Genomic DNA, 14,250 nt, shown 5'->3' with positions numbered 1-14,250 from the left:
TGCATCAAAAACACAGAGACCCCGTGTGAATGGTAGAAGTAGCGCATCGCTTCGCCAATTGCCCACTTCTCTGCAGACGCTGCCTGCCCCATCGGGAACGGATTATGTGATCCCCACAATGGCCTCATCCGTCACATTAGAACCCACAAAACCTGGCAGAAAGCAGGTCACCCTCAAACCCAATAGACAGTCTGTGAAATGTCAGACAACATGGGGCAAATTCAAAAGTGAAGGCAGGAGAAAGAGTCATTTAATATTTTCTTTCCTGCATGCTTAATTCACAAAAGTGACCAAGTACAAATTATTGAACTCTTAAAAGATGCAGAATGAAAATCTATGTTTTTTTAATTTGATAATACACAAAGGTATGGCAGTTTTGGATGTGCAACTGTGCCAACGACCATTGCAACAGGAAATTAAGCGTTCTGGGTCTATTAAAGATAGAGTCCGGCAAAATCTATTTCAAATGATCTGAGCAATCACCAGTCCTAATCAATCCGGTAATTTATTTTAGCACCATTGCCATTTGTGCAGAAAGAGCCAAAGAGGAAACTGCCAAAATAACTCAGCACCAACCACAAACAAAAATGAAGTACAAAATATTTAACACCTTGTTAGTTTAGCAGGGTTCCAATATTGAAAATTACTACAAACTAAATCTTTTATTGTGGGGAAACAAGTAACAAATTATAATATTCTGATTAGAGGTCACTAAAGCTTTGACATTGTATAATAAATGAAACGTGGGAGAAAATTCCCTTGTATCCCACTTTTCATAACATTTTCACAATGGTGCATTATTACTATGTGCCATAGTTAATGTAATACAGTCTTTATACCTTCTTTCTGCGATCACAACAGATTTTCCAAGGAAAGAAAACACCTAACATTTCTAAAATCCCAATATCCACAACGATTCCACTTTACTAATTAATTCACTGTGAAGTATGCAAAAGTCATCAGGAGACAGAATATATTACATCTATGATATCCACATATTTAAAAAAATCTCACCTAATCTGAAAATTGTGATTTGATGTACAGGAGAAAAGCACATGACAATAACTTAGTGGAGTTACTCCATGCGAAATTACTCCACAGTTAGCCAGAAGGTGCAATTCTGGTGCTAACCATCATATATGTATATACTACTGAGTAACTCCGATTCTACTCTCGTTTTTTTTTTCACCCAGTCTTAAGAGCAATTTAGAACAGTATATCCAGCATTTCTATTGCCAAATTTAACCTCACTTTTAAAGTCACAAATATAAATTGTAAACAATTATTACATCTTTAGCAAACTTAGCCATTGCCTCCCCAGGAATAGTCTCCAAAGAAAATCAGAAAAAAAGATAAGCCCAATGCAGAGGGAAGGGGTTTGTTTTGAGGGGGTTGAAGAAGTGGAGGGAGACATAGAATGTGAGGATGTGAAAGAAATATTGATAGATTCATTTCTGACCCCCCCCCCCCCCCCCCCCCCCCTCACGCAATCAAACAAACTACACTCAGAACAGAGTCCAAGCAGCAATATTAACACAGGGCACTAACAAGCTCAATGCTTTCCAGCATCTCTGAATTTCAGTACTCCCATACTAGTTTCTCTCGAAAGAAGGCCGAATGCCATGGTCACTCTTCAGTATCAACCTCAACAAGCTTCTGTCAGTTTCAAGAAAGAATTCCTGTCATGAAATGATCCTAGTCGTCAGATTTAAGAATTTTAATATGCTACTGTTCATTGTACCCTCCTGAACACCATATTTGTTCTATTATATGCTGTATTGTTTCTTCAGTAATATTACACACTTAAAATTTACTGCACACCACCACTCATAGATTTTCAATTGAGAAGTGAGCCAGTTAAGATTAATATAATGAACTGGTTAGAATTTTGCAATGCAAATCATGGAAGATTAAAGAAGACATTTTCTAACATGGGCATCTACAATGGGATATTTCAAATCTCAGTGCAGCAAACACTGCACTGGTCAGAACATACAAAAGAGTATTGTTGCCAATACAAAAGTCCCCAGTTAAGTGAACAGACTTATTTGTTTACCTGCCCACTTCAAAACGGACAAAGCATCACAAGGCTAACTGGAACCGGCAGCCAAGAAAAGCTGGTCCAGGATTGGGGATGAAATCCAGGTCCTCCACTGTGCTGTTATGATGTTGTGCAATGGGGGGCTTTTCAGAGATGTAGTCAACAACTTTGTTGAGTGGTGTGGACTAATGAGTTAATGGTGGACTTTAGGAGGAAAGGAACACCCCTGTCCTGTCCTGTCTCCATCAATGGTGTGGATGTGTAGTTTACCAGGGAGTACAAATACCTTGGAGTGTACCTGGACAGAAAACTGTACTCGTCCAGGAACGCTGAGGCCCTTTACAAGAAGGGACAGAGCCGGCTGTACTTCTTGAGATGGCTCTGCTCCTTCAACATCTGCAGTGAGATGCTGCGGATGTTCTACCAGTCGGTGGTAACCAGTGCCATCTTCTTTACTGCCGTGTGCAGGGGCAGCAGGGCAAAAGCCACGGATGCCAAATGGATTAACAAACTCATCGGGAAAGCTGGCTCTGTCCTGGGGACCGAGTTGGATTCATGGGAGGTGGTCTCGGAGGGGGGATGCTCCTCAACCAGCAGAGCATCTTGGACAAACAGCTCCTCCCCCCCATACTTTAATTTCATGTTTCATGTATTTTGTGTTTTATGACTGTTGGCAGATCAATTTCCCTCCTGGGATAAATAAAGTTCTATCGTATTGTATCACAACGTAATCCAAGCAACTGGAATCTGCGTCAAAGGGTAGATGAATTTGGCACATGGGTAAGCCATCGGCCCTCCAAGCCAGCCTTACGGCTGAACTAACCAACTTCAACACGACATTCCCATTTAGTTCCAACAAACTTTCACAACCTGCTTATCAAGCATCTATCAACCACTGCATTAAAAATATTCAGGGTCTAGCTCCACCACACTTTGAGGAAGAGCTGCAAAGATTTAAAAAATTGCACCTCTTTTCTGTCTCGAGCAGACAAGCTTTGTTTATTTTTTTTAAAACAGCGTTTCCAAATTCTACGTTCTTCTACAAGAGGAAATATTCGCTCTGTCAAGACTCCGTGGAATAATGTGTTTTATTTGAAGCCCCTCTTCCCTGTCCGTTGAAGACTCCACACATGCCATTACTTCTTATCACCGACTCCTCGTATGCCATTACTTCGTATCACCTGTCTTATCCAACTTAGTAGCACTGATGCTGCCCTGATCACTCGACCATGATTACACTTTGGCACCTTGCTCTAAGCCATTGCCTTGTCCCTCATCATTTTCTACACCCCAAAAAAAAACCTTGTTGATTTTCTCCTTAACGTTTGGGAACATATGAATCAAGAACATTCCCATTTATTCACAATAAAGTTAGCATGCAAATAATCTAGGGGGGCAAATAGCATTTAGACTTCTGTTGCAAAGGAGATAAAAGAATTAAAAATGGAAGTCTTGCTGCTATTGGATAGAGAATTGGTGGGACCAACAAACTGGGAATACTTCTTAGAAACATAGAAACATAGAAAATAGGTGCAGGAGTAGGCCATTCGGCCCTTCGAGCCTGCACCGCCATTCAATATGATCATGGCTGATCATTCAGCTCAGTAGCCTTCTCTCCATACCCCCTGATCCCTTTAGCAAAAAGGGCCACATCTAACTCCCTCTTAAATATAGCCAATGAACTACCTTCTGTGGCAGAGAATTCCGCAGACTCACCACTCTCTGTGTGAAGAAATGTTTTCTCATCTCGGTCCTAAAAGACTTCCCCCTTATCCTTAAGCTGTGACCCCTGGTTCTGGACTCCCCCAACATCGGGAACAATCTTCCCGCATCTAGCCTCTCCAACCCCTTAAGAATTTTATATGTTTCTATAAGATCCCCCCTCAGTCTTCTAAATTCCAGCGAGTACAAGCCCAGTCTATCTAGTCTTTCCTCATATGTAAGTCCCGCCATCCCAGGGATCAATCTGGTACTATTTAAGACAGGAGATACTGAGACTTTCTAATTCTCCAATAACGAAGATACTTTGACAACTGGAGAGAAGCCCACAGAGTTACTCCAGCTTTTTGTGTCTCCAGCTTATCTATTGTGCACCCCTGCACCACCCTAATTAGCATATAACTGGGAAAGCAAATGGTACCACAAAAAAGGGAGGTCTTGCCGCTACTCTACTGAGTGCTGGCGAGACCTGGAGTAGTGCACACCATTGTGGTCTCATTTAAGGAGGAATACACCAACATTGGATGCACTTTACAGAAGGTTCATTAAGGTTGATTTCTGAAATGAATAAATAAACTTGAGAGATCATTGGATTTTATAAGTATGAGTGGTTACATTACAAAACAATTTTGAGGGAGCTTGACAGAGTATGCTAAGAGATTATTTCCCATTGTGATGAAAGCTTGAACAAAGTGACCAAAGCTTCATAAATAAGGAGTCATCCATCAAACAAAGGTGGGGAACTTCTTCTCTCAAATGCTCATGAATGCTGGAATTCCCTGGAAAGCTGTGGAGCCGAATCATTGTTTTTATTCAATGTAGAGCTATTGTTTTATTTTAATTACAAGGGAGTGGACATTTATGGGGAATGAGCAGGAGATGCGAGACCACATGACGTCCTACTGCCAATTATCTTCCTCTAAAGCATTGTACATTAAATTGATTACACCATATTCTTTCACAATTTTCTGGAGATTCAAAATGTGCACTAATCCTTTAATCTCTGACAGTTCTTCAGACTGCAATCTTATTTGTCACACTCTATCATTCATATTCTTTCTTGGGAAAGAACATCAGACCTGTATAGAATATTCTAGATGCACTCTCTCTGGGTACTATACAGTTTCAATAAGATGTCTTCACTTTTACAATAAATGGCTAGTGTTTGCCTTCATAATTCCTTGCTGCGCCTGTATGATAAGTTTAGATTCAGCACGGAAACAGGCTCTTTGGCCTACCGAGTCCACACCAACCGGCAATCACCCTGTGTACTAGGAATTCCTACACACGAGGGACAATTTACAGAAGACAATTAACCTACAAACGTGGACATCTTTGAAGTGTGGGAGGAAACCGGACCACCTGAAGAAATTCCACGCGGTCACAGGGAGTGCATACAAACTCCATACACACAGCAGCTGTGATCAGGATTGAACCTGGGTCTCTGGCACTGTAAACCAGCAACTCCAACATTGCGCCACTGTGCCACCCTCGTTAGCATATAATAAGTAGGAAAGCAAATGGAACAATGATACTGTACAATACAAAAGATCTTGCCGCTAGTTTGTACGTTCTCCCCGTGACCTGCGTGGGTTTTCTCCGAGATCTTCGGTTTCCTCCCACACTCCAAAGACGTACAGGTATGTAGGTTAATTGGCTGGGTAAATGTAAAAATTGTCCCTAGTGGGTGTAGGATAGTGTTAATGTACGGGGATCGCTGGGCGGCACGGACTTGGAGGGCCGAAAAGGCCTGTTTCCGGCTGTATATATATGATATGATGATATGATACTCTACAGAGCATTGGTGAGCCCTGGAGTAGTGCACACAATGTTGGTCTCATTTAACAAGGAATACACTAACATTGGATGCACTTTAAAGAAGGTTCATCGGGTTAATTCCTGGAATGAATAAATAATTTTGAGGGAAGATTGAGCCAATATTCATAGAAGTTTAAGTATGAGAGATTACACTACAAAAACAATTTTGAGGAAGCTTGACAGAGTTTGCTGAGAGGTTTTTTCCCCATTATGATGAAAGCTTGAACAAGTTTCATAAAAAAGGAGTGTAGGAGCCATTTACGCTTAATTTAGTTACTGCCATTGTATTATGGCTATGTTTAATATTTCTAGTTTCTGTCTTTTTTGCATGCTTGTGGGTGTGATTTGATACGTAATGGGGAGTGTCCACATGGGAGGAGGCTAGCGTAGCCACATAGATTGTGGGTCAGTTTAGTCTCGGAGGATGGAGAGAATACAGTTTTTTACCACACTCACGACTGCCACACTCGCGCCAGCCACACTCACAAGGACTACACGGTAACGACTACATGATTTGTACTGTATTGTTTGAAGAAGAAACAGTTGATAAGAACGAAAAGTTATGAATTACTCTTTTAATTTGTGCTACTTTAATAAAGACGATTTAATCAAGAAACAGCATTTGGAAGATTCATTTTTGTTATCTCAGAGTGCGGTGTGTGCGTATGCTATACCTCCATTCGATCCCCGAGGAGTAATGGCTATCAAAGTTGGACTTTGAGAAGACATAGAAACTGCCATTACAAAGAGTCATCTACCAAACAATGGTGGGGCGCTTCTTCTCTCAAATGCTGATGAATGCTGGAATTCCCTATCCTGGGAAGCTGTGGAGCAGAATCATTGTAGATATTTAATGTAGACCAATTGTTTATTTTAATTACAAGGGAGTGGACATTTATGGGGAATGAGCAGATGCGAGACCACGACCCCCTACTGCCGATTATCTTCCTCTAAAGCATTGTAGATTAAATTGAACACACCAGATTTTTTCAGTGTTCTGGAGATTACATACATAAAATTAGCACTAATCTTTTAATCTCTGTTTAATCACCCACTCAAATAATCAATCTGATCTTTTTAAAAAGACAGATTGCTGGAGTAACTCAATAGGTCAGGCAATATCTCTGGAGAACATGAATAGGCAATATTTCAGGTCAAGACAGTTCTTCAGACTGCAATCGGATTCGTCACACTCTGTAATGCATATTCTTTCATGGGAAAGAACATCAGACCTATATATAATATTCCATTCTGTCCGGGCACTATACTGTTTTAATAAGATGTCTTCACTTTTACAAAAAAGGCTGGTTTTTGCCTTCGTGATTCCTTGCAGCGCCTGTATGATAACTTACAATGAATAATGTACAAGGACAACCAAGTCCTTCTGAACACCAACAGCCTTCAAATCTACCAAAGTGAATGATTTCACATATGTATCTGCCATGTCCTCACCCACACATTTAAAGTTGCCTATTTTCTCTTTAAGACCCTCTGCATTCTTCTCAGCCCCCACCGCAACACAGTTTTGTAACATCAGCCAATTTAGATACATCACATTTGAAACCTTTATCCAATTCATTGATACGGATTGCAAAGAGCTGGGGTCCCAGCATCAATCTCTGCATTACTCTATTGGTATAATTTCCCAAACTAAATAGGACACATTTATTCTTTCCTTGCTTTTTGTTTGCTAATACATGCTATCTTATCACCCCAATTTCCTCGGGCAAGCTTGGGTAACATCTGTGCAAAGAGGAACAGAGATAACATTTCAGGCTGTCACGTCTTCACCTGGATCCTCCCTTAAAACAGGATTTAAATTTTCTTTCTTGTCATCTAGTCAGTGTCCCGCTGTGTCTTGGCAATAAATTTAGCTCAATATTCCTCTGAAGTTACTTGGAATGTTTGCTGAGCTAAAGGTAGCGCATAAATACCTTAAAATAAAGACCCGGCGTGGGGGAACCGCCGTGAAGAACAATGGGGACCCGGTGTGGGTGAGGGGGGCGCACTCTAGTTTAGAATCCTCTGCCCAGAGGATAAGTCTGTCTATGTTTGTTCCAGTGAAGGCACTGTGTATAGGAGTTTGTACGTTCTCCCCGTGACCTGCGTGGGTTTTCTCCGAGATCTTCGGTTTCCTCCCACACTCCAAAGACGTACAGGTATGTAGGTTAATTGACTGGGTAAATGTAAAAATTGTCCCTAGTGTGTGTAGGATAGTGTTAATAATGTTAGTGTGTGGGGATCGCTGGGTGTCGCGGACTTGGTGGGCCGAAAAGGCCTGTTTCCGCGCTGTATATATATGATATGATATGTATATGGCAGCCAGACAACAGTTGCTTGTCTTTTTCTTTTTGTTTTCATTTTTAAGTTTTTGTGTACCTTGTGCGTTGTGACTGCCGGCAGACCAATTTCGCTCCGGGGATGAATAAAGTTTTATCGTATCGTATCATATCGTAAATAAAGATGAAGCCATGGAGACTCACACAGGAGGAATTTTGTATCCCTACAACCACACCTGATTCGGCGTAGCTCCTTGTGACTGATGTATGGTACACGGTGAATGGCTCGATTGTAATCATATTTCCACTGACTGGTTAGCACGCTACAAAAGATTTTCACTGTACCTCGGTAGATGTAACAATAAACTAAATTTGAACTCAAAGCATGAGGTGCTAATAGGGGCAAATGGGATCAGAGTAGATGGGCAGAAGAGTCAACTGGCCCCTTTGTGCTTCATGACTCTATTTAAATATCAAATACACTCTCACTTGCTGTACATTAAATCAGCGTACCAACAGAATAATCACTAGCATATTTACCATGGCATAAATCAGCAGGATTGAATATTAGAAAATTAGAAGTTATTTAACAGTTATAGAGGATACTGGTGAGGCCACATTTGATGTATCATGTTCAATTTTGGTCACCCAGCTATATGAAGGATGAGATTAAGCTGGAAAGAGTGCAGAGCAATTTTATGAGGACGTTGCCAGGACTCAAGGGCCTAACTTAGATGGGGCATCTTGGTTGGCATGGACAAATTGGGCCAAAGGGCCCGATTCCATGCTGTGTGACCCTAACAAAACCAAAAAAGTGAACTTATTGCACAAATTCAAAACAGATTGCTCATTTAGCCATTCTTTACTGACATGCAGCTGTATCAATTCAGGAAGTTCACACCCTTCAGTTAGAGAAGCACACAAAATGCAGAAGCTTAGCAACAAAAACAGCCCCATCTCAGAAACTATATAAAGCAATGTTTTAACACTTAAAATACAAAGAGTATACAGTGTAAGTCTTTGTATAAAAGAGACCAAATATTCTGCTTTTAGCCCCACATGAGAAAATAGGGAAGGGCACGGTGTGGTTGGGATGAATAGATGGATCATTTGTTATATTATGAAAAATAATTCCAGTCTCCAGTGCATTTAATAATGAATCACTGGCTACATCTTGGAGGTTGAAGTTTAGTTACTCCTCTACAAAATTAATAATGTTTTCACAAAAGTGACTCCATTTGGCTAGAAAGCATCTTTCTCATCTCTTTCACTAAGGCATTAAGATATTACCTACAAGGTAGTGGCTCATAGACAAGGCAGCACCCAAAACTATGGTTTGAGCGGTTGGTGCAAACTCAATGTTCCAGATAGTCTGTGACAAGGATTGTATTGTTGCAAAGCAAGCACAGCCCGCAACTATCCAATACAGTTCATGAACACACAATGAACTTAAATATACCCCAGCCCTAAAAGCAATTCAATTGTATCTAGACATCTCAGCAAAATAAAAATCACATTCACCATGCGGATAGAATAGATAAAAAAGGAACTGCAACTTTTAAGAACATTTTGAAAATAAAGTTCTGTGGGTCAATGCAGCACTAAAAGAATGAAGCGCAAATCTAAAAGAAAAACATGTTCACTCGGAGCAGGAGCTTCACTAAAAACACCAATGGCATGCAGTCTTACCCAATAAAGTGGATAAGGAGAGAGTTTTCACAGCTTCCACACGTCTGATCAAGAAGACAGTCCTCTCCAGCTTTATATCTGAGCAAAAAAGTAGAGATAAATTAAACTTTCAGTGGCTCCTTTTCCAATTGGAATTGCACACTATCAAATGCCATTTTTAATGCCCATGAAAAAATAAAGTGCAATGTTCATACTTAGTTGAAATGGTGACTGAAGAGCAGCTTGCATAATAATTATCACCTAATGATATCGCAATGATAACTAAGTTGTTGCAATCGACATTATTAACCTCCACAAAGTGATGGTCAGTTTTTGCTCAAAATACACCTCAAATAATGCCGTGCTTTCTACTTTCGTTAGGTTTTTGGTATTTTTCAATAGAGAATGTCTGACCGATATGAAAATGCCATTCAATTTTTGTTTTGTTTCGATTATTATTGTCATGTGTCCGGAGGTACAGTGAAAAGTATTTTGTTACATGCTATGCAGTCAGCAAAAAGACTATACATGTTTACAATCAAGCTGTCCACAATGTACAGATACAAGATAAAGGGAATAATGTTTAGTGCAAGATAACGTCCAGAAGAATCCAATTAAAGATTGTTCAAAGGTCTCCAATGAGGTAGATGGGAGGTTAAGATGCTCTCTAGTTGGTGATAGGATGGTTCAGATGTCTGATAACAGCTGGGAACAAACTATCCCTGAACCTGGAGGTGTGCTTTTTCCAACATCTGTACCTCTTGCCTGATGGGAGAGGGGAGAGATGAGTCAGTCAGAGAGTTGTGAATCTGTGGAATTCTCTGCCTCAGAAGGCAGTGGAGGCCAATTCTCTGAATACATTCAAGAGAGAGCTAGATAGAGCTCTTAAGGATAGCGGAGTCAGGGGGTATGGGGAGAAGGCAGGAACGGGGTACTGATTGAGAATGATCAGCTATGATCACATTGAATGGCGGTGCTGGCTCGAAGGGTCGAATGGCCTATTCCTGCACCTATTGTCTATTGTCTATTGACTGGAATGAGATTGGTGCTTGATTATGCTGGTGGACTTGCTGAGGCAGTGTGAAGTGTAGATGGAGTCAATGGAGGGGAGGTTGGTTTGCATGATGATCTGGGCTACATCCACAACTCTGCAATTTCTTGCAATCTTGGATGGAGCTGTTCCCAAGCCACACTTTGATGCATCCCGATAAAATGCTTTCTACGGCACATCTGCAGAAATTGGTGAGGATTGTTGGGGACATGCCCAAATTTTCTGAGGAAGTAAAGGCCTGTGTGCTTTCTTGGCCATTGCTTCAATATGGCTGGTCCAGGACAAATTGCTGGTGATATTTATTCATAACAACTTGAAGCTTTGAATTAACTCTGCTTCACTGCCATCAATGTACACTGGGATAATGTGCAACACTTTGCTTCCTGAAGTCGACCACAATCTCCTTTGTCTTGCTGACATTGAGGAAAAGGATGTAATCTTGGCACCAGGTTACAAGGTTCTCAATCTCCTTCCTGTACTCCGTCGTCATTATTTGATATCTGGCCCACTACAGTGGTGTCGTCTGCAAACTTGTAAATTGAGTTGGATTGATATTTGGCTGCATTTTGCAATGCGATGCTGTAAATGAAGTCATCAGCAAAGACCGAAACTAAGTGACATCAAAAGAACAAGGAGGCATTGCAAGCAGTTTAAAATGGCAACTTATCTGCTTTCACACTGCTGAAATACTACTTCCACATTTGAGGAGAAAGTGAAGAAAGTGTTTATAATTTGTACATATTTAAAAGAAATAGAATCCAAAAGAGTGGAACATTTTCTTCAAGTGTTTTTTCTCCAGATCAGGCAAGGGAGAAATGATCAGAAATGGGCCTATTCTTGCATTGCTCCAGAAAGCTTTTCACTATACTTCGGTATACATGACAACAATAAATTAAACATCTCCCAATAAATGTATCAAATGGCAACATTTTCACACATCGCTAAATGACTTGGATGAAGGAAACCATCCACCTCCGAATGAGCATTTCTAGAGTCACCGAGTAAAAGCTGAGACTGAGATTTGGACAAGTGAATCGTTAGTGAATCGCAAGAAGAAGAAGTGAATCAGAGGACGTGGCGATCAAGCAGCAGATCACATGATTGATGCACATCTACTTACAGCAGAATAGGATTTTAGGGTTGCTTCTATTTCTTATGCATGTGCATTTTCATCATACATGGTCAGGAATACTACACTTCATGAAGAAAATGACTCAATTTATTTAACAAAACATGTTCAAACAACAAAAATCACACTACCAAAACAGCCAGTCAACACAATATGCATCCACATAAAAATAAAATACTGAAAAGACTCAACAGGGCTGGCAGCATCGGTGGAGAAGGTTACATTTTGTAATCATGCATTGTCTTTCTGCTGACTGGTTAGCACACAAAAGCTTTTCACTGTACCTCGGTACACGTGACAATAAACTAAACTGAACTCTTTTCTCTCTACATATGTTGATCAATTTGCTGTGTATTTCCTGATTTGCCATTTTAATTTTAGATTTCCAGCAACTGCAATATCCAATATTGGACACATTCCAAACTCCCCCCTCACCCCAATTCCAAAGAGCAGAAAAAAAATGTTGAAAAGCCAATACTTGCAGTTTCTGGAGATCCAAAATAAATATGGGAAATAGAGAGTATTTATTCACAAAATGCTGGAGTAACTCAGCAGGTCAGGCAGCATCTCAGAAGAGAAGGAATGGGTGACGTTTCGGGTCGAGACCCTTCTTCAGGCTGATGTCAGAGGGGTGGGACAAAGGAAGGATATAGGTGGAGACAGGAAGATAGAGGGAGAACTGGGAAGGGGGAGAGGAAGACAGAGGAACTATCTAAAGTTAGAGAAGTCAATGTTCATACCGCTGGGCTGCAAGCGCAAATAGAGAAATACCTAGCAAATTGGACAGGATATGTGGAGCATTAATTCTTTTATCCATTCTCATTCTATGAATTCTCTTCCCATTGTTCTGACCATATTTTCTGAACACACTTTCCAATTTCCTGAAGGTTCCCACGGAACTCTTCTGCTCTTCAGGTGACGCACATTATAACAAACAAGTTTCAGAAAAATTCACGTTGGCGTCTTTTCAGCCAGTTGCAATAAAAATGAAATGACCATAAATATAACGTTTCAAACCAAGTATATTTTACAGAACAGTGTCTAAATAACGCATTTGGCTCTCTCTCCCCCCATCAAAAACAGAACATTAGAATCGCTTTTAAAACTATCAATTATTATATGCGCCCTTTATTTCTTGAAAGCAGAGGTACATCTTCAACAATACTAAGCAAAATTGGTTCATGCCTGGCTCTCTGAACAGCTTCTAAGTATGCAATTACCATGCTTGCTGCCAAATTCAACTGAAATAAGCAAAAAACATTTTCTCTACAATTATCTCATATTCATATTTGTTTAAATGGTTACTTGAGTTATGTGGGGGGTGGGGAGGGTTGGGGGAAACCTTTTTTTCAATCTGCGATTTTTTTCCGTATCGCATCTCCGTCCCCACTGTGGCCTAACATCGTGGAGTTGGCAGCCTTTCCTGGAGATCGACCCGGTGCTCTGCGGGACTTTAACATCGCGGAGCTTGCGATCCCATTGCCGGGGATCGTAGCTCCAACCACGGGGCCTGTGGACTTTAACATCGTGAAGCCCACGGTCTCAGGTAAGAAGAAGCTGTCTCGGGAGCTCCGTGCCGCGGAGAGAGTTTCAACCGCCCCGACGTGGGAGTTTCAATCACCCTGACGGGGGCTTCGATCGCCGGCTGCGTGGGCTTTGATCGCCCCGACTGTGGATGATTTGACTGCCCCAACTGCGGATGATTTGACTGCCTCGACCGTGGGAGAACAAGAGGAAGAAGATTGAACTTTATTGCCTTCCATCACAGTGAAGAATGTGGAACCCACTGCGGTGGATGTTTATGTTAACTTTTATGTGATTGTGTGTCTTGTTGTTTTTCACTTAATATGGCTGTATGGTAACGCAAATTTCACTGTACCTTAACTAGTACATGTGACAATAAACTGACATAAAAAATGAAACATAGAAAATCGGTGCAGGAGGCCATTCGGCCCTTCGACACAACACTGACCTTGAAACCTTGCTAAAACTGAATAGCTCTCTTCTCTCCTCCATGTCCCTCCAGGAGGCAATGCCAGAGTCACTGCCACATAAAATATATACACTTGGCATAGCCACTTAACGTTCTAGAGAGATCAGCTGGTTCTCAACCCTGACACCCTAACAAAGGTGGGTCTGAACTGTTCACCAGATCAGTAATGCAAGTCAGAGGATTTGAAAGAACGCACTATTCATCACGGTTCAAGTGTTTCTGTGTGTGATTAGGCTCAAACAACAGAAGCAGCCAACAGTTTTGCTGAAGACATGCCTGAACTGCTTCAACGACTTTAAAACTCCGGTCTGGATAATGGTTATTAGTGCAGCATTCAATTGCTCTCACAGCTTTGCATTTGCATTTTGGCTTTCAAAGCATTTTACAGCAAATTATGTTTGAAGGTTAGTTATCACTGCAATGCAGAAAATGTGTTCCCCTGGTAATGTCTGCTCTAAAAGTAAGTGATCCCACCCCAGCTCATGTTATGCAACACATTATTTTGCCAGAGGCATCAGAGAGTTACAAGATGGTTTAAACTTACACCGTGTA

The 14,250-nt window shown here is 41.0% G+C and overlaps 1 protein-coding gene across 2 annotated transcripts in view; it reads right to left on the bottom strand.

Annotated features, from left to right (window-relative positions):
* LOC144590853 (talin-1) overlaps window positions 1–14,250 on the bottom strand; it is a 214,388-nt gene that overhangs the window by 137,130 nt on the left and 63,008 nt on the right. For both annotated transcript variants that reach the window (XM_078395257.1, XM_078395318.1), the window contains exon 2: window positions 9,547–9,624. The gene's annotated coding sequence lies outside the window, so the exon portion shown is untranslated. The remainder of the gene's footprint in view (window positions 1–9,546; window positions 9,625–14,250) is intronic.

The sequence above is a fragment of the Rhinoraja longicauda genome, chromosome 1 (assembly GCF_053455715.1).
Source record: "Rhinoraja longicauda isolate Sanriku21f chromosome 1, sRhiLon1.1, whole genome shotgun sequence".
In the NCBI taxonomy this organism is placed as follows: domain Eukaryota; kingdom Metazoa; phylum Chordata; class Chondrichthyes; order Rajiformes; family Arhynchobatidae; genus Rhinoraja; species Rhinoraja longicauda.
The sequence above is the reverse complement of the archived record's forward strand: the minus strand, read 5'-3'. Positions and strand labels throughout refer to the sequence as shown.